The sequence below is a fragment of the Brienomyrus brachyistius genome, chromosome 1, assembly GCF_023856365.1.
Source record: "Brienomyrus brachyistius isolate T26 chromosome 1, BBRACH_0.4, whole genome shotgun sequence".
Classification (NCBI taxonomy): Eukaryota; Metazoa; Chordata; class Actinopteri; order Osteoglossiformes; family Mormyridae; genus Brienomyrus; species Brienomyrus brachyistius.
The window spans coordinates 52646918-52667631 of NC_064533.1; the positions used below are offsets into that span (position 1 = coordinate 52646918).

The window sequence follows — 20714 nt, forward strand, 5'->3', positions numbered from 1 at the left end:
GGACCTGACTCAGTTAGTGGGAGATCTCATCAAACTAGCCCACAAACGATGCTGTCTTCTGCACGAGAAATCAGACCAGAGCTTACAAATGTCCATTATAATTTACTTTGTAGGACACTCTGATTGCAGTTCAGCTGATGGTCATTCCAGTGATTTCTCGATGACTGTTTAAGAGATCAAAACTGGACACCGGTATCCTTCCAAGATGAAGATCTCACTTCTGCCTTAGCACATTGCATAAGGTGTGACCATAGTTAATAATAGCTAATGAAATATTTAATGAAAGCATAGATTTGAAAAAAAAAACACAAAAAAAAACTATTTTGTACTTTCCTGTAGTCCAGCACAGTATAACTTTTATTCAGTTCATCCAGAATCAGCCATGCTTCAGGCCCCCAGCAGGCAAAACGTAAACAAAGCATAAACAAAACATAAATCATCGAATGTGCCTTTTCTTGCGTGCTCTCTTTGCATTAGATGAGTGCACATGGCTGACTGGCAAGCAGCAGGGGTCCAGGGTTTGGGTTTGGGGTGGGCGGGCACATAACATTCAGAGCTCGCCCCAAGGTCACAGGCCCACATGCTCCCCGCACCAGTGAGGATTGTAATAGCAGTGCTGACAGATATGTCTTGCCAGCTGTAGAGGACAGGACGCATGGGGGGGGGGGGGGGGTGATTAACCCTTGCATAACTGAGGGGAATCTGGGTAGGAAGGCCTGGCTTGCAGGTGAGGACATTTCATGCTGTACTTCTTAAAACCAATGACAGACAGTTAGCTGGGTGCAAATTGACGTGTTAATAGTCTTTCATTTACTTGGCTTAGTGAGAATAAAAGAAATGTAAACTTCCATCCATCCATACATCCATCTGTCCATCTTCCACAATAGTACAAGGATGTGGAAAGAAGCTAAAACTGTGATTAAAATGTCACATATCCCAGGATTCCTGTTTCCCAGCATTCTTTGTGAACTGTAGTCAGTGCACTTTGAACTTTAAGAGCGTACGCAGAGTGTGTGCTGTCTAACATGCGCATGCATGCTGGCAGGCCAAGTGTGCTTTTGGAAACGCTGCTGTTTATGTGGGCAGAGGATGTAGGAGTGGAGTTAGCAGCAGCTGCTGGGCTTTCCCTCCGAACAGCCGGGGGAATGAAGTCTCTACTCCACCACGACCCACCCCCGGCCGAAATGCTGAGCCCCAATAACAGCACCAGCGGTACCTGAAATGCCAGGTACTAACATCGCAAAGGTGTCCAGCACAATTAAGGGTCAGACTGCCTCTGTGGTGATCATCTGGCAATCATCTGGACCAAACGGGCCAGGCTGCCGCAAACTGCAATCCGCACCACAGCCGGGGGGGGGGGGTTGCTAATACTTCAGACTTCCTCCTCATAATCTCTATGGCGCACCACTAAGCCACCATAAACTTCAGGGTCCTGAGGCTTTTAGGGGTCTGCAGGAATTTCCGCATTTGTGTTAAATCAATATCTTACCACCTGGAAAGACCAAAGAATGTGAGGTATCTCGCTGCAGCTTTATATATCTCAGTGCAATTTTTTTTAAAGATGAAAAAGACGATTCAGCACCAAGCATCCGTGGTGAAAGACTCATCTTGAGGACAGGTTGGGGAGACTCCTTGGATCTTTGTTGAGGGGGATGTGGTGGTACTGACCAGGAGATCAAAAAGGAGGACATTATCCGTGATTAATGATCAAGTCTATTTTGACAAGAGTCATGTGCCACGCTTTGGAGGACAGCTAAAGGCTGACAATGCTGTTGGCGGCTTATCGAGAAAGTTCTCTCTCATCCATCACCCTGGCAACAGAAGCATGTTCTCTTAACAAGAGACAAACTAGGGTGGGGCTCATATCGGTGGCTCTCAGTGTGACGGGACACTTCTATTTACATGACTTTCAGTTCTCAGATCAAGTTCGTGGTCCAGCTTTAACTGGCGATGCTTAAATACCAGAAGTACTGTGGAGGCTGGTGGGTCAGTGTTCCGCATGCCTTCAAATCTTTACATGTAAATCGACTTGCGTTAAATTGTTTATCGGTTTAATTTATACAGCCCAGGATGCGGTGATCTGTTAATAAACAGCATTTTTTAAAGTCAGCACAAAGGGAAAATTTACAGTCCCCTCCCATTCAGAGCCCACCGCCCCCCCACCCCACAGAATAAGGATTTGTGCTGTAACTTCATCTGGGAAGTCCAGCAATCTGAGCGCGCAGCCAAATCCAAGCGGTCTGATCCACCTGCTCACTGCTGGGCCAGGATCTGCACTCCAGGGCTCCACCATAACCTTTCACATTCAAAATCATTTAAATCCAGCCAGGCATTCTTGACTGCGTGTGACTCTGGGGGAATCTGTGACGTCTGCCTAAGGGGTGGTGGGGTGCATAAAGTCCCCTCTAGTCCTCCTCAGCTGCTTGAGTTTATAACGGTGTGAGAAAGCAGCACAGCGTGTCTGAAAAACACACAATGCGAGAAGGAAGTTTGTTCATCTAAACCGGGCAGTGGGGGGCCCCAACAGTGACTGCAGATGGACTGTCACATCCACATGGCATTTACCATGCAGCAGGGCCACCTTCCATCTGATGGAACGCAGACCTGTGGTAGAAAAATGCAAATCTGAGGAAACTTCCCTCAGATTATTTGAATTATTTGAAATCATTATTTGAATTGTTTTTCATTACTGAGTACCGAGGTATGAATTTTTTTTTCTCGCCAAAGTTTTGGCCCCGGGTCTCCTGGAGTGTGTACGTGGGACTGACGTTATTGCTTTTGACCGTTTTTAATTAGTTTCCCACCTGTTATTGATTAGACCGTTGCTGATGTCTGCATGAGTAGAAAACTGCCTTTAGCAAACTGTATTATCAAACTTCCTGTTTTCCCTCTGGGCCTCGTTTAAGAGGCATTAAATCATCAGATCACCCATATCAGATCACCCAAATTTTACCAGTGAAGGACAACATACAGGGATCAACAGAACTCAACGCACTCTTTGCTTATCATGCTCCCATACGCTCCAAAACCTGTTCAAGCCTGTTGAAGGGAGCAGTTCTTTCTCCCATGATGCATTTTGTCTGTTTGCTTGTCCACAGGGAACCCGGTGCTTTTTCAGCTTTCAGGGAACGAAGGAGTGTGAGCATCTGCATCAGTCCACAGCCCCCCGTGGTGCTTATTCAAATAATCAGACGCCATGTCTGTCAAGCAGGGAGTGATCACAGGAGGGCAGTGTGGATAGGGGCTTGGGGTGAGAAAAAAAAATGCTGTATTTTCTGTGACCTGCCTTGTGTAAACCATACACACAGAACATGTGCCAAAGGATGTGCAGGGAACTCTGCCAGGCCCATGACACGGTAATCAGTCTGCGTTAATATGTTATAAGTAACAAGTGTAGCCCAGTCCACTGCACCCACCTAACATGGAACATTCTGAGCCGTGACATTTTTAAAGTAAAATAAATCACCTGCATTGTTCGACAGTACGGCTTATGTCACGTGTGCTAATGGGCTGGCAGAGTTGTTGGCTGCCGCTCTGGTGGATGTGCCGTCCACCTCTGCAGCACGGCCCCACACTTCCTCTGTATTGCGGGTTCATGAAACCCAAGGCCGTGTTTGCGTTCGCTTACCCCCCAGGGCTGTGTGCTGTTCCTGCTACGGCAGGGCCATGAGGGAGCATGCTAATGGGTTTAACAGACACAGGGAGGTAGAGGCCTACTCCGTGGGTCGATCAATCAGAAACAAGGCCTAGCCTTACTAACACAGAGACACACACACACACGTGCACAACAGTGCAAAGCACAAGGCACAGGACTATGATATAAGCTTGAAAAAGCAGACTTGCACATCCTTCCTAAATTCTGCCAAGCACAGCATAACTAACACAGGCAGTGAGCTAGTGAGGATATGAGAGGGTAGGGGGGACCTACCCGGTGGGCAACAGCAATTCAAGTCCTTTAGATCATGTGACTGGATACAGATCTGGCAGATATTTTAATCCCAACAGACAGCAGATTGTTGGCTTCAGTGGCATCATAGTTTCATTACAGCTTCTCCCCGATTCATTAAGTTCATCCATCTAGCTGCATAACCGCAGATTGTTTGCTAATGTCAGGCAGAGGTGGGAGAATGTCTGCCTTTGAATGATAGCTGGCTTTGGAATGCTTATAAAGAGTTCGGAGATATTTATAGTTTTGCGGAAATGTGAAGGTCAGGGTAATAAACCTGGGTAATGGGTATTACAAATGGCAGGTCTGATGAATATCTACTTTTCAGAGAAGCAGCGTGGAAAACAGCAAAAGTGCAATTTATACTACTGTAATGCTACTGAAAGCATTGTTATAAGACAAATATTTCATATTTCTATATTAAATGTACATGTATGTCAATTAAACATTGACAAGGGACAATAAAATGGAAGGGGGAGGGTCACAAACATTACCAAAGTTTTTTAAACTCCATAAAAGATGTCTGGAACTTTAAGTAAGTAAGTAAATTATTTATTTATTTATTTCCATACCTGCCCTTTAAAAACATATTGAATGATGTAGGTTTCTGCTTCGGGGCTGTGGACTGATGTGACCTACAAGGACACCAACTGACCCACAGTGGCAGATTTATTTATGGGAGGTAGAAAACGTTAAAAATGATTCATTTTCTTTTCATTAATTTTGTTCGTTACTAACTGTGTGATATATCAGTTCTAGATGTTAGATGTAGCATTCCAGTTGTTCAGTAAGTAGGCCTACGTATTTAAGTTTTTACTTAAGTAGACTGTTTTGTAAGACTTTTCAGTTCGCCTTCCCGGTCAGCCTCTGAGCCGGAGCTCTCCGCGACCCCATGGGATTATGGGAAGTGAGGCGAGGGGACCCAGCGAGGTAAATCGCGCGAGCCGCGGAAGCGCGAGCGCCAGCCTTCAACCCTGGGCACGGGATGCGATCGCAGACGCACTGGGGCTGAAGAACCGCGTCGCCCTCTTTCCGACTCAAACCCAGGCTGAATGTCGTTTCCTCACGCATGTTCTTTTGCGGTTGCGATGAAATTCTCGCCATTCTCCTGGTTGATTTCTGCGTGTAGCAGTTCCCTCCCCCTACCTGGCTGTAAGGGAGTTCAGACATATCATCGATTTAATATAAGCATGAGTGATGGCGTATGGGGGGCGTAAAACGGCCCATGCGCTTTTCAAAAGCGGATTTTTCTAACTGACCTCGGTGTTCTGGACAAGCGACTCGGCGGTGAGATTAATAGTGGCAGTTGGTGCTCGGCTGGCTTTCCTCCGCTGGGTCCCCAGAGCTTGACGACACGTCACACGGAATCAGAAAGTAGGAAGCCGATGTTTCCCTGAAGAAGCGGAAAATGTATCTAAGTAGCAGACGGAGACAATTAAAAAGCGATGTAAATCCTACAATATTTACTTAGTATCGCCAACATCTGGTACGAGACACAAATAGAACTAGTCTTTCTTCCTTGATCAGTGTTTACTAATTTGGATGATTCGGACATTATGGGGCACTTACAGTTTAATGAATATAAACAACAATCCTGTTTGTTAGTACCGGTGGAGTTAGACTCCCGTTAGCAGCCATTAAGGGGCTTAATGAAATGCCCGTTTTTCAGGTGGAAAAGAGTGGAAATGAGTCGTTTTAGATGTCAGACTCTCTTTTAAACCGCGGCTGAACAGAAACAGAGCCTTGTTAATGGCTGCCTGATGTCAGTGTCTGCATAAGGCAGATAATTTTGTCCAGTTCGTTAAACTCAACGGGTCCCTAGGGCCTTATTTGGCGTACTGCTAATTCTGGGCATTCCAGTCACAGCGCGCACAGGTGGGAGCCGGGAGTCTGCAGGTGGGGGCAGTGCATGGGAAATGGCTGGAGAAAGGCACGCCCACGGACCCCGGTGGTGGGGGATTTGACGACGTGAGGGGTGTCGGGAACGTACCCAAGGCATGAACACGTACACGCAATAAAACACACATGTGCTCGCCCAGCAGTCATAACACAGACAGGAATTATGGGCACTAAAAAACACGCGTTCTTACATGTGCATGCATACATGCAGGCTTAGAGTGACACAATAAATCATAAGCTTGGGCATACCATCACAAAAAAAAATCAGAAATCAGAAAGAAACCTTTTAACATATACACACACCCTCAGTGTCTGTACTACACGAGATCCCATACGAGCTGAAAGGGACCCAGGCTAAGGTGGCCACGCCGGATGAAATTGAGCTGTCTTGCCGTGATATGGTGCATATCTACTAATATGGGCTGTGACTAATTGATTATAAACCTCCATGGTTCCAGCCGATATGGCACTGAGTTGGCCCCGTCCTGTCACCTGGGTACAGGAAATAATTTGGGGGTTCGGCGGGTGTTGGAAAAACACAATCCTTGGATGGCTGTCTGGGGCACAGGAAAACAGGGCAGTGGTCATTAGCCTCTCTTTTATTAGCTGTTGCGTGATTTGTTCCTGTTTCCAGCTGTTCTTGCCTTTTTCACCCACTCTCACCCCCCCCTCCCCATCAGATGGAGCAGGTGCATTGCACAAGTCTAGCTGCAGCCCTCCCCATCGGCCCCCACCTCCAGCCTCACCTCAAGTTACAGATAAGTGAGACTCAAGCATATGGGCCGTCCATCACTGTTCCGGGCACTTCCTGTGGTCATTCTGACACGTGTCTTACCAGTCCTCAGTTTCATTCCCCCTCACAGCCATGGGAGGGACCAGACACCAAATGTCCTAGACGCTTGTCCTCGCTCAAAGGAGTCAAGTTGCCCAAATGCTGTCTGAGAAAGATGTGGAATGAGAAAAATATGATTTCTACTTAAAAAATTGCTGTAATAAAAAAAAAAAAAAAAAAACATTATTCTTCACTTGTGTACTAATAGAGGCCAACTATAGTAACCTTATAAGTACTTTACAGAGTGCAGCTAATGGAAGGCAGTTTCAAGGAAAAAAAATCACACTGAAGCAAGAAAGGCTTTTATTCATTTGAGAAGTGGCATTACCTTAAAGTTAAACATACTTTCAAAAGTTTAACATACAGTACAAAATTTGTTATCCTATATTAAATATTAGTTGGAGTTTGATATACCTTTTTACAAGTAGACATCCGCAAAAAAATAATTACGTGTTAAATATTTCAATTGTTATGGTGGTTTCTTTTTGGTTCTGTGAAAACAGTTGAAATAAATTAAGAAATGACCAAGGGAGCATTATTTGTGCAGAGATTTTGCTTTCCCTGCATGGAGTCATTTTGAGGTAATTTTGCCAAAAAGGTAGTTTCCACTTTTTTTCTTTTGGAGACATCGCCAGAGAACAAACAAATCACTTTAAATGTAATTTGTCCGCTTTTTAATTGGAAAAAACCTATGATTATCATTTGATGTCAGTTTTTCAATCACTTCTAGATATTTGGAATGTCTTGAGTGTGGAGTCTGTTCTTTATCCCGGTTATTTCGGCATTAGTTATTCAGCCATGCTGCGGAGAGGCGGTCTTCAGGCTGAAGTGCTCGCAGTCCCCGAGAGAATGAAGTTTTGTGGTAAGCCATTGTATGATTCATGACCACAGCATTTCTGGTCACCCTCTGACATGACGATAATGGGCTAGGAGGTAGGGGGGAGGGTGAGTTAAAATCTGAGTGGAGATTTGGAAGATTATTTAGTGAGTTGCCATAAAAAGAGTTTCAGGAGTGAGTCCCAGTTTTGAGTAGCTTTCTATCATTGGCTATGCAAACCATGGGTCAGCTCTGCTGGTTGATCCTTTGACGATTGCGGGATCTGCAATGTCCAAAGAGCCAGGATGAGGAGGCCCAGAAACCTCCACGACCCAGTCCATCCCCTGTCGATCCTGTTGCTGTCCAGAGGAGAAACCGGAGGTAGGCTAAGGCAGAGTTTCACAGGAAAACCTCCCACTGTAAAGTTCAGGACCAGCGCTGTTGTCAATTCCCCATCTATACATTTCCATGTCCAGGTTCTGGCTGACCCCAGAAAGCATATGACAACCCTCTGGGGGCTGCTGTAAATCACTCCCCTCACAATCTCATTTTTCTGAAAGGACTTGGGGGAGCTTTGGAAGGTCCTGGTTTCATGACTTTATAAATTTCTATGCCAGGAAACTTGGACTTTTGTTATATGTTGGGAGGCTCTAAAAAGCTGCAGGTCTCCTGCCTCTGTTCTGGCTTTTAAATGGTGGTAGAGACCATTAGCAGAGAGTGGGGGTCCTGCCCTTCACAAAATATTAACATAAAATCCGTAAGCCAAACATAGGATACAGTAAGTTACCTTCCCTTCCCAAAGTCCTTTTCTCCCTATCTGCCCTCAGCCCAGGTGGCCCCCTTGATCTCTGATAGGGTCCTCATTTTAATTAAAGCCTGCTAGGTGTCATTAACATGGAAATGCCTGCTTTGGTGGTGGGGGGGGGGAATATGCAGTGTAATCTTACCATTTGTTATTGACATACCCCTCACAGTCTCACAGTATGAGATACATGTATTTGTGTTTGTTGTCATTGTTAAGGCAGATTTTTAATTTAAGTGAAATGGGAGTCAATAGGAAATCCCAAGAATATAGGAATACATAACAACCTGTTGATGTTTGTGTGTGTGTGTGTGTGTGTGTGTGTGTGTGTGTGTGTGTGTGTGTGTGTGTGTGTATGTGTGTGTGTGTGTACAAATGCTTTGCAACAGACTGGTGTCCCGTACAGGTGTATCATCTTATGATCTGTGCTTCCCAGAATATACTTGTCATCCTGAATAGTATGTGATAATTGATTAATTTAAAGCAGGTGGATTGAGGTATTTTTAGATGTATGTACGGAAGAGGCCCTTCCATAAGGATGTCCCGTGCTGGTACAGAAATTTGAATCAGAGAGTAACCACTCAATCATTCTATTTTGGATGGCTGAAATACGAGTTCTGCTTGGATTGTGGTCAGATGAAAGACAAGTTTCTTTTTTAAAAACCCCATGATATGTATCTCCTTGTTTCAGGGAAACTTGCAATTTTTTGCAAAATGGACTTTGTCTTGGTTTTCTGTGTTTGGAATAAAGAGTTTCCATGAGATGAAGAACGAGGGCTTGATCTGCTTGCTCTTCCACCGAATCTCACTCAGAAAGTCTTTTTTTTCATTTTATGAAGCATCTTTTGTTTTGTAGTCGGCCTTCTCCGATGCACGAAGAACACAATTCCTGAGTCATTTCATACTGAAAACAAGTTTTCCATTTTAGTATTTAGGCAGCAGATGTGTGCCGGCCGGCTCTGCATGACGGGTCTCGCTGTGCTGACACTTTAACAGCATGTGACCTTGAGTGGCAGCTACGCTTGCCCCCAGCAGCATGCTAAAGATATTATGCTGGCTTTACGACCGGGCAGCGCGGCGAGAAGAAGAGGAGTTACGAGGCACCAGCAGGGAGGCGCCCGCAGGGAGCGGTGGGGAGCTCCGTTGTCTCCCTGTTTTAATCATCCCTCACAAGTATATATATGTCACATTCATGGAAAAAACTTCAGCCAATAATGTAGCATAGCATGGCTTTCAAAATCCAGGGCTAAGTGGCACATCAGTGGCTGAGTGCTCTTTGTCCTGGTTCATTACCGTTTTGCTGTGGTCGTGCTTTTGCTTTGTAAAGGTTCCTCTAGCTAGTGGTTGGCAAGTCATATCTAATATTGAATATGTATGAAAATGTTTATAACCCTAGCCTGACTGTTTCATCGTGTGTTTCTACTTAACATTAAAATTCCTTCAAGCAAAAACACTGGTATTTCTAGAAAAATACCTGCATTTTTCCTTTCATATTGTGAAGAGCATTATGGATCCCAGAGCCACACCTCCATCTGAGTAACAGGAAGTGACTGGCAGCGAAACTTCCTCTGGGGAAAATTCTTGCGACCTAAGACTAGTGGCCTAAAATTGATCAAGCAAGTTATTTTACTGGCTTGTTATGTTGTTTTTGTTTGTCATTTTTTCCAGAAAAGCAAATTCTCCAGGGCTTTTCTTTGCTGCAGATATTACTGCTGGGAATCCATTAAGTACAGGTTTCTCTCATTTTAATTCTGCAAGATTTCACTTTCATACTGGGTTCATGCAAAGGAATTTAGGGCACTGTGATATAAATCAAATCTTTTCTCTGTAAAAATAACGTTTGCGGGTTTTTTTCCATCCCTGTGTCTCTTCCAATGTAGCATCAAAAATGTTGACTGTTGGTGCAGAGTAGCGATTCCAGCCTTACTGAGACGGTGGGGGGACATTACTGTACACCCATGGAGCGCGATGGGGGTGGGGGGGGGGTCGCCTTGTTGAGTGAATCTCCAAGTTTATTTCTCCGTGGGGAGAGAGTTGTCATTGCTGAATTCTTTGAGGTGATGAATTGCTCTCCCTGTTGAGGACTGGATCATTTGGAGTAACTTAAAGTATTTGATGCCGTGGGTGTAGCTTTCAGCCTCTTAACAGACTTTGAATGAATGAGACAGGATAAGGGTATGATTAGTAGCTTATAAGATGTTTAAAGATTGTAGAACTATGCTAACGATGGATGATACAATAGTGTCGAATTCTGAGTCATATCATGTCGTCAGAGTTAAATGAGGTCTTGAGATATTTCAGGTGGATGGTTTTGAGGTCACCCCGCAAGAAAATGGGTTTCTTGAGAATGGATGTCTAACTTGGGAGCTGAAATGAAGAGGCGCTTGCCTTTACCACGCTCTGGTACTCGAATATATCCTAGGATTAACTCGCAGAAACGTCAAGCAGGTGGTGACAGCTAAGGTTACCTTAAACCCACAACGGCGGCCTTTGTCTTTTCACACCAATGATCTACTGTTTCAGCAAGGCGTTGAGAAGTTCCAAGGAAAATTAGATTAGTAGATTCTGCTGGGAAGACCTCATCATCATCTTCATCAAGTATCATTAAACTACCATTAGCGGGATACTTTGTCCTGCAGGTATATTGATTGACAGGTGTATGAGACATTGACATTTAAGGCTTCAGCTGATACTTTTAGGTAGCCTGGTGTTATTCTGGAGTAATTTAGCGTACGTGACTTTCTTAAGGGTATATCAGCAGGAACCATCCTGGTATAGTATGTATTTATGCCATGGTATGTGTTTAACCGGCATGTTACTTGATGCTCAGACAAAACCACTGCCTCAGTCCTTCAGGCCATGGCAGAAGGTGCCTCTGTGTATCCCAGAGCTCATTTTCTGCTAGGTATTCAGTCCCAAGAATGGCTCCTTTTTAAAAAAAACCAATGTGTTAATTTATACTGGATGTACATACACATGATGCATGAAGACTTCTGCAACTTTTCTCTCCACAACTGAACATGAAACTGAGGAAGTTGCTGCAAACGCTTCCAGCGCTCCGCAACACACTGCCAGGATCTCCGGTTATCTATCACGCTTTTTTATGGGGAAAGAGAATGATAGAGCTGTGCTCTATAAAATTTCATTTGAAAGGCTATACCCCCCCCCGCCCGCCCGCCCGCCCCTGCCCTGGTGTGCAGAGTCTACACCGGACTACGTTGTTCTAGTGCCACGTCTAGGATGGGGGGGGGAGACTCTGGCTGACCCACACGTGTCATCACCTCAGGCTGGCTGCGAAACGCAGGCTCTGACAGCCTCGACCCTCTCAGGGGTGAGATGCTTCGGGTGGGGGCTGAGGAGTCAGTGGGGGGGGGCGGGGGGGTACCAATGGCTTTTGGGAACGCTAAGAGCATCGGGTCTGCTCAGATCATTACTCTATTCCTGCGGTGACCATTTAAAATTATTACCTGTTTCCTTTTCCCTTTAAACTAAACTTCCGCTGCCCAGCATGCGTCTCTCCTCATCTTGAAATGGCCGCTACGCCACGTGGATCTGAGAAACAAATCATCTGCTCTCTCCGGCTCATGCTCCCAGGGTCCCTCGCTTGATTGTCCCGCCAGGAGCCTTTTGGGGAAATCCGAGACAAAATGTAGAATCTACGGCTGATGTCGGTTGTATATAAAAGAAACGTCGGGACCCCTCTTCCCACGAGAAATGATTATATAAAAATCCAGGTGTGAATGAGAACTGTGTCATTCTTTCAAAAGAATTACGAAACCTCAATTATGTGGAAGTCAAGAGCAAAAATAAGGAATAAATAAAGGCTGCTTCTCTTTGCCTGTTTCAATGATGTACTTGACTTCTTACCACTGTGAGAACACCATCCTGGTCTTGATATAGATGGAAGAATAAAGCCCCAGCATATAGACAAAAGGACATTGGGTTTGTTTAATGTTTAAGTTGAAACAATCACTGGCATTGTGCCTGAACAACATATGTTTTTGCCTTGTGCACGAAAACAGGAATTTCTGGAATAAACCCATGCAAACTCTATACACGCACACAGGGCTTTAAAAAAGACCCTCCAGTAAGTGTGAAGCAGTATCGATGCCCCACCAGGCCATCATGGCGCCCAGCTCGGAGGCCTGATGTCAGTCTGTAGGGCTTCTCATTTCCTCATGATGGTCCTGTATCCCCTTCCCCCCAGGGCTCACAGCTCCACTAAAGCCTGGCTTTCGTCCACTTTCACTGGAGCCCAGGGAGGACTCGGTCCGACCCCGCAACCCTCAGCCCCACAGCTAATAAAACGACACCCCCTGGCCAAACAGCAAAAACAGACAAGGTGAGTGGCACCGGCACCCAGCTCTAGCTTAACCACTGTGGTTCTGCCCCCTTTCCTCTCTCGCACCAATCCCTCATTCTGTGAAAAATATTAAATGATGGGCCTGACTGGCTTATTACAGTGGTTAAAGTTTTAAATTTTAGAGGAGCTTGTTGGTTCACAACTAAGTGGAATCATGGGCAAATTAGACTGATTATCTGTAGGTTTTTACTTTATTCATTTTACATAATTGAAATTGAAGCTCCTGTTGCACCATTCATTCATATTTTACTCATCACTTTTTTGTCATGTATATTTTTGAGAAAGTAGCAATTTGGGCCCAACAGTGAAATGGGTAAGAAAATAGTCAGAAAGAGGCAAAAAAAAACAAACCTCAAAATCTTCAGTGAGCGACTTCAGGGCCGAACCTTTTGCTTGATATCTCACCCACTGATCCATAGCTTCCCTGGTAGCCTCTTCAGCTGAGTCTGCTGCTTCTCATATGGTGCAGCCAACTATACTTGCTCTTTGCCCTGATCAGATCCACAGAGGACTTTGCCAAGTGTTACAAACAGGTTGTGCTAAGGCTACAGTATTGGCTCCAAGAACCTGAACCACAGGCCTTGTTGCATTGTGGGAGGAGACCTAAGCAAGGTGGGACTTACAAACACCGTACATGCAAAGATGGGCCTGGAATCAGGTCCATGGCAGTGCCGCTTTCAGAATCATCATGGTCCCCCGGGGTGCTGTGACTTACCCTGTTTCATACTTCCCCATCAGCTTGGTCTCTTTGCCAGCATAGAGGATAGATGATCTCTGAACTCTGGTTTCAGTCTCCTGCTTCTGCATTTTTTTTCAATTGTACAGTACACATTTTTTATTTTCCCAGGCTGTAGATTCACGTCTGCCCATCAGTTTTTGGAGAAAGCTTGTTGTTGTCCTTTGATGAACGTCGGCATCATAATATTTTCATGCTAATGTCACGGACTAGATGAGCATAGGAAAACAAGTCTGTGTTTATCATAAACAGCATTTGTGACTGATTTACTGTAATGCTAGAGACGTAGGCTCAATAGTAGGCCAATGACACAACGCTAAACTTTATAATAATCCTCCTTGATCTATAAATACAAATACCATGGTATAGGCCAGAGTTCTGGACATTTTTTATGGTGCCTCTTTAAAGAGCCTCAGTTTCATTCAAAGTGCAGGACAGATGTTCCCGATTACCTCACCGTGTTGTTAAGAGCCCCCCAGAGAATCCCTGTAAGCAGGGGCTACACGTGGGCTTTGTGTGGTCCCCTGTTTTTTTTTTTCTTCTTCAGAGTCACCTTTTCCGCCGCCTTTTTTAAAAAAAAAAAAAAAATTACCTTTAAATCTGAAAATCCAACGACTTCGCCATGCATGTGTTTAAAAGATGGGAGATGACAGAGGCTTTGCTGTGTCCGCAACCTGAGCAACAGATGAGGAAAAATGGGAGTGGATAAGAAGGATCATCCGGCACTCGCCTACCCCCGGAGTGTGACAATTTATAAAAGTCACTTGATGAAAGACATCTCCGCCTTGATCTGCATTTTAAAAAATGTGTATATTGTAAGGAATATGTGCATGTGTGCACCAGCTGTTCATGAACACCACCTCTCGGCGAGGCAGTTTTATGGGGAATCAGAGATGCGGCTGAAAACAGGTGCTCTGCTTTATTGCACCTGGATGCAGCAATTTGTCCAGGTAACATGAAGACAGAGACATGAGAATCTAAATCCGTGTAAGCGATGAACAATGCTTCTCCGTGAACTGCGGTGCATTTTCCTGAATTAAGCTATTACTTAACCTGTGTGTTTTTAACAGTCAGATGCACAAAATAATCATTGTATTATCCTGACATTTTGTGTATTGTAGGTATTCTTAATAAACCCAGATTTTGTAGCAGGAGTATTGACCAGTTATTAAAGTTATGACCAGTTATTAAATATCCTTCATTATCTGCTCTATCAAGAATCACTGGAAATGTTTTTTGAGGCGTGATTGTGTGATTAGGAGACTGATTCTGCTTTTCGATTTACAGGAAAGTGTAAAGTGCTCTTTGATTTACAGTCTCATATCATGTTTTCACATGTAATTCCCACTAAAATTCAATTTAAGCATAGAAATCTGAATCCGGTCCAAAATTCAAAACAGAAAGAACTAGTCATAACTCGACACTTGTTAACTGGCACTGCTACAGTTGATTGATCAGGTTTATAATCAGGGTTACCTTGGGCTAACTAATCTTAACCAATTAATGCTTTTCAGCTCTCGGGTGGTAAAAATCCCTGATGAGGATTTATAATGCGACATGTGTAAAATGGCAGAACATACATTCACATATGCAGCATCATGTCAGCCTTCATTAGCTGTCCATAGTACTGAATCACCAAGGCCCCCCTCCCCACAAATGCTCTTTCTCTCTCGCTCCCCCATCCCCATCTGCCTAGGAACTGTTCCTGGCCATCCCTTAAAGCTGCAAACCAGACCCTCACATCATCACATCTCCATCTCAGGATTATGATGATTTATTATACTTTATTATTATTTTATCTTTTCTAATGCATATAATATATCAAATTTAAATATATGTATATATATATATATATATATATATATATATATATATATATATATATATATATATATATATATATATATATATAATTTAGTTATTTTAACTTTGCATTGTTCGGTTACACCTTGGACAAGATGCCAGTCCATTGCAGGGCACATATACATACACCCACTTATACAATTACACAACAACCCAGAATTTCACTGTGAAATGACCAGTTAATACCCATTATAGTTTAGTGTCGTGTTCTATGGTTTTTTTTCATAGTATGTTCCGTCATGTGCAGCTGGTGAGTTGAACAGGCCTGGTCAGTACACCCTGGGAGTGGCATCACTGTGGCCCCTGCCATGAGTGCCGGCCCCCGCTGCCCCCTGCTTCCTGTGGCAACCGTCTAGACGGTTATGTTGATTCATATTAAATTACCTCAGGATGACACTTAATGTTTCTATTTTCATGTATTGTTTAAAAAGCAGCAGCCAATATAAACGGAAGTTTTCCGCTTAACATTTTGGCCGCGGTGTCGTATCAGATTGAAAGCAACACTTGTAATTTATGTAGCAACAGACGACTATTAAAAGGGTTTCTGTCTGGCTCGTGACTGTTAATTATATGAACCGTGTAATCGGTCCAGCCAGGCCTCACACTGAACCGGAATGTCCTTGGTTCGAGGCCTAAGGTTGCTGACTAAAACAATAAAAAAAATATTTACGTGCAGAAAACTAATTACGACAGTTATGAAAAATAGTGTGCGTGCCATCTGTCCCGGCTGCTGTAATCTCAGTCCAAGAGTCTCACATGCCTTACATGCTATATATACTTTTTTTTCATATAAATCATTTTAGCACAGCTGCGTTTTGCCCTGCAATCCATCCTGAGATAAGGCTTCTCAAATCTCCCTCCAGCATTACTTGGCCCGCGCCTGGACACTGGCCAGCTGGTCATCAAACTTCTCAAGTTATGTGTACGGCTGTCTTAAGTGTTAGTGTGTGTTAGCTTGTGTGCCTGCATGTGTGTATGTCCTGGGCCAGGTGTGTCCAGGAAGAAGGCATCACTGTGCCACACCGATCCTCGAGTGGTGACCTAAGCCCTTGTTCACGGCCCTGTCTCTAAGGGCTACTTAGAGGAGAGACGCTTGATAAGGATGTTCGACCTTTCAGCACGCTTATTGAAACCACGAGGTTTCCTTTTGACAGGCCGGCTTGCAAATCTCTCTCATGACTTAAGGTTTCTCCAACTATACTTTTCAAAATTTTGCCTAAATGGTTTTCGTTACCTATTTATAACAGTGAAGACAAAGTGAGAATCTTGGGCGATGTAAATTGATTGACACTGTACCTTTCCTGTCTTTTGGCTATATTCACTGCCACATATCAGGGATTCTGTCAGCCCAGCTGTCATTTTATACCAAGCAGGGTGAGGGGCTGGTGTATCACTTAAAAGTGTGTTTACAGTAATGCATAGGCTTGAAGCTTATGTCGTAGAAGCATTTGCGACAGTCCAAAGTTAGAAGCTGGTTTTCCGCCTATGAGCAACAAAACCTTGAAAGTGTATTTATGGTAACTGAAAGCTATTAACGAGAATGAAAACACGCAGGACGGTGAAAAGGGAAGCTTAGCAGCATAAAAGGGGATCTTTTGCTGCAATACATAGATAGACAGACATAGATTGGTAGACTGATTGATTAGAAATGTTGAAAGGCAAGATTTACAGTAGGACAATATTCACATTTAGATAAGAAATTAAAATTGTGGTTTCATTAATAAACAGTCACAATAAATAATAGACAGTAGGTAACAGTGCAAAGCATGTCAGGGAAAGTATTGAATGGAATTCCACAGTAACAACTCAGAAATAAATACTATTGTACAGTGGGTTGTGCAGTAGATGAATGAATGTTCTGTGAAGAGCTTGATAAATGTTCCATGACAGCTTGATAAATCTGGCCGATAGAATGGAAGGGAAGAGGAACAGTCGGAGTTGGAGAGATTCCCTTCCTGTCCTTACAGGAAGGCGTGTATGTGGACCAGCACGGCAGGATTCGCAGTCGCCACGAGGCAAAGCTCTCACACAGCACTTCTGCACCAGTCCACTGGTCATCTGCATGCTCCATATACTGCATTAACGGCACATTGGTCGTTACCTTCTCAACAGGCCATCCGTTAATGACCTGCCAGTCTCAGAATACAGCTTCACTGACAACAAGCTCTCAATTCTGAAAGATGCTGGGCTGCGAATCTGATTTTTAACTTGCCTGAATTGGTTGACTGTCCTGAAGGAAGCTGCTTATTTTTCATACCCACTCTGGGGGAGTTATGTGGAGAGAGTGTTTTATTATGCATTCAGTCCAGGGGAAACAAGTGTCAGGGACCAGCTGTGTGTGTGTGTGTGTGTGTGTGTGTGTGTGTGTGTGTGTGTGTGTGCGTCTGTGCTTGTGTGTGAAAGAGAGAGAGAGGGAGAGAGAAACATGTTATTTTGACTTTGTGAGGACATTTCTTTCGGTCCACACAAGTGGTAACAACTTTATAAAAATGTGTGACTGCAATCAAAAAACTAAAAATACCAGAAGTTTTGTATTTTGTTTAGCTACTTATGGTTAACTTTAGGGCTTGGTAGGGGTTAAGATTGCCATAGTTAGAATTAGGGATTTCCCCATAGAAATGAATGGAGAGTTGAGATATGAATACAAACGTGTGTGTGTGTGTGGCACAGCATGTTATGATGATGTGCCTTTGATAGGATGGTTGCCGGTCAGCGGAGTAATTTCATGCTTGACCCCCTGAGCCCTTATGTTGACCCCATGGTTGGCCCTTAACCCCTGAACCCCCAACTGCTCCAGGGACTGGCTTTCTCAAAATGTACATCATTTTCAATAAATCTGTCTACTGAATAAATTAAGTGCATATCAGCCCTTTTCATTTTTTAATGAATATATGGTGAAGTCAGAGTTGCTATGCATTGGGACTGGTAGCACTAACCAGATCATCACAGACAACAAAGCCGCCTTGTTGTATTTACAGTCTGACCACAACAGGTGGTTGATACGACCATGGGAATGAATACTTAGAGACAGTAAAATCACTCCTGACGCTTGCTGCCGTGGTCACAGCAAGAAAAATCACCCATATTGGGTTAAATTACGTTAGACTGATTTAGAATTTTTACCATGTCAAAAGTACATCTCCATGATCTAATTTTCTATACAAAACATCACTCTGATAAAATGAAAAAAAAAACAATTCCTATCCAATAATATTGTAGAAAATTCCTTCTTGCCCGACATGCAACTTGGGACTCTCTGCTCCTGATGATGATGGAGATGAAGGTTTAGCCGAACCCCCCCGGCAGGCGTTACGGCGCTTAGCCTAATCCAGTATCAGGACACTGGTAGAATCTACAGTTCAGATGTAAAAATGACATAAACCTGTAAGTAACTTGCCCTTTTCTTGAGTTATGATCCTGTAAGAGTAAGCTGTTTAGGGGATGGATGGATGGATGGATGGATGGATGGACAATTTTCCTTTCCTCAGTTCTGGGCAGGATTTACCTTTTCTGGTGCCCTAGTTTATTTTTATATTTTGTGCAATTATTCTTCTTTACGTATTATTTATATTAATATATAATATCTGATTTTTTTCTTTACTTTGTCTGGGCCCCTTTATGCTGATTGAACTCTAGGCAGCTGCCTAGTTTGCCTATGCCTGGATCTGGCCTGTCTCCATCCTCGTGTCTGACATAGCATTTAGCGGGAGAACATTTTAAACTGAATCTGAGAAAACACTTTTTTACACAGCATGTAGTTAGAGTATGGAATAGTCTCCCTGTTCAAGTAGTGTAGGCTAAAATCCTGGGTTCCTTTAAATAAGAGCTAGATAACATTTTAGCAACTCTGAGCTGTTAGTTAAGTTCTCCCTAAACGAGCTCGATGGGTCGAATGGCCTCCTCTCATTTGTAAATTTCCTATGTTCTTATCACATTTACTTTATTGTCAGTCCTTTTCATTTGGAGCCAGTCAAATCATTTCTGGCCTGGAGAAAATAAGGGGAGTGGGGGCAAGCTTCAGCTAGCCAACATGGCCAAGGACAAGACAACTGAGGCCAGGGCTGTGTGCGAAGTGTCCACTCATCCCCTACATAGTCCACTACATAGTGAGTTGGTCATTTTATAGAGTTGTTCGAATTCTCAACTGTAAATTCCATTCACTACATAGTGCACTACAAAATCAGTGCGAGGCACACCACAATGTAATGCTCAGAGCTGTACCCTACATCAGTTGACTTAGACCATCATGCATCAGGGCCTGTCACATGAGTGTTGGAACCATATTTGAAAAACTTTGCTCAGTCCGAACTGTAACCATTAATTGTTTTAAGTAGCTCACTTACAAAATACTTGCATGTGAGCTATAACAACAGTGGCAAGGCTACCGGTGCTTTAACAACAAATGGCTATTTTAATGTATTTCACTACTTTACATGGGCAACATTAAGTTCACAGTATATTGAAGATCAGTATTAAACACCATAGTTACAGCTGCAAGTCAAGTATGCTGTAATTAAAGTTACTTGTGCACAGATTTGTGTTGTAAAGTTTTATTTTATTTATGTTTCAACGCTGTGAAGACATGTCAATTGCACCATATGATTACCGGTGACATCCAATATCTACATAAACTGTCATTGTAGAGATGCATCCGTAAAATCCGATTCTTTTAATTTTATTTCTAAGGTGAAGAGACCCGGCTGGTCACACGGCTTTTGGTTTAGCAAAGAAAGTCAGACGACAAGCAAAAATTGCAGTGCTGACAATTTGCTTTCTTTATGGAATGACACTGCACATATCAGATCAGGAACAATGAGAACGGGAGGATAAGGAGGGTGGAATTAGCATGAGGTAACCGTTTGCTGTGCAAATCAAGCAGCATGACCATAAATTTTGGTTCTTTGGAAAATATGTCAATAAACAGAAATATAAATGCTTCCCGACACAGAACTAACCTTTCAGATTGACTCAGATTGACTGTGCGCTCGAAAACATAGGAGGCCATTAAACTATTACTGTCTAAGCCAAAGAAATACAAAGGTAATAGATTAAAGGGCCCTTTGGCTGAGAAGTAGACAGCCGAACTGAAAGGAGATCGTGCTGGATTGTAGCGTTTAAATTTTACACAGCACCGTTGGACCGAACACATGTTACTGGCATGACAGGCAGGTCAGAGACTTCTTTTTTTTTTTTTTATTAAATTACGATGCCACCTGCCTGGGGGGTCAGTCAATATGGTTCTGTGAAGCCGGGTATGTGGAGGGACACTCCAGTGATGGCATATTATTTTTCCATGGGGGGGGGGGGGGGGTGTCAGGATTTACCAAGAAATCAAGACCGCCTCTGTGTGTGCCCTCCCCGCTCTCCATGTTCCCTACAGCTGTTGCTTTCCGCTCTCATTTTTCTCTGTCAGATTTTGGCTATAATTAGCAGTGACCACTCCGCACACAGTACGG

The 20714-nt window shown here is 43.6% G+C and overlaps 2 long non-coding RNA genes across 4 annotated transcripts; one reads left to right on the forward strand and one right to left on the reverse strand.

Annotated features, from left to right (window-relative positions):
* Nucleotides 1-4482: 4482 nt before the first annotated feature.
* Nucleotides 4483-5382, reverse strand: LOC125705240 (uncharacterized). Its single transcript, XR_007381455.1, has 2 exons — nucleotides 5206-5382; nucleotides 4483-5096 (listed from the first exon to the last, which is right to left on the reverse strand). It is a non-coding gene; the product is annotated as an uncharacterized LOC125705240 (long non-coding RNA).
* On the forward strand, nucleotides 5092-13878 carry LOC125705229 (uncharacterized). 3 transcript variants are annotated; one of them, XR_007381454.1, is made up of 4 exons: nucleotides 5092-5320; nucleotides 6526-7539; nucleotides 12504-13271; nucleotides 13398-13878. It is a non-coding gene; the product is annotated as an uncharacterized LOC125705229 (long non-coding RNA). The 3 variants fall into 3 exon arrangements; XR_007381453.1 differs by having other exon boundaries at nucleotides 6526-6607; nucleotides 7466-7539; nucleotides 12504-13878; XR_007381452.1 differs by having other exon boundaries at nucleotides 12504-13878.
* The last annotated feature ends 6836 nt before the right edge of the window (nucleotides 13879-20714 follow it).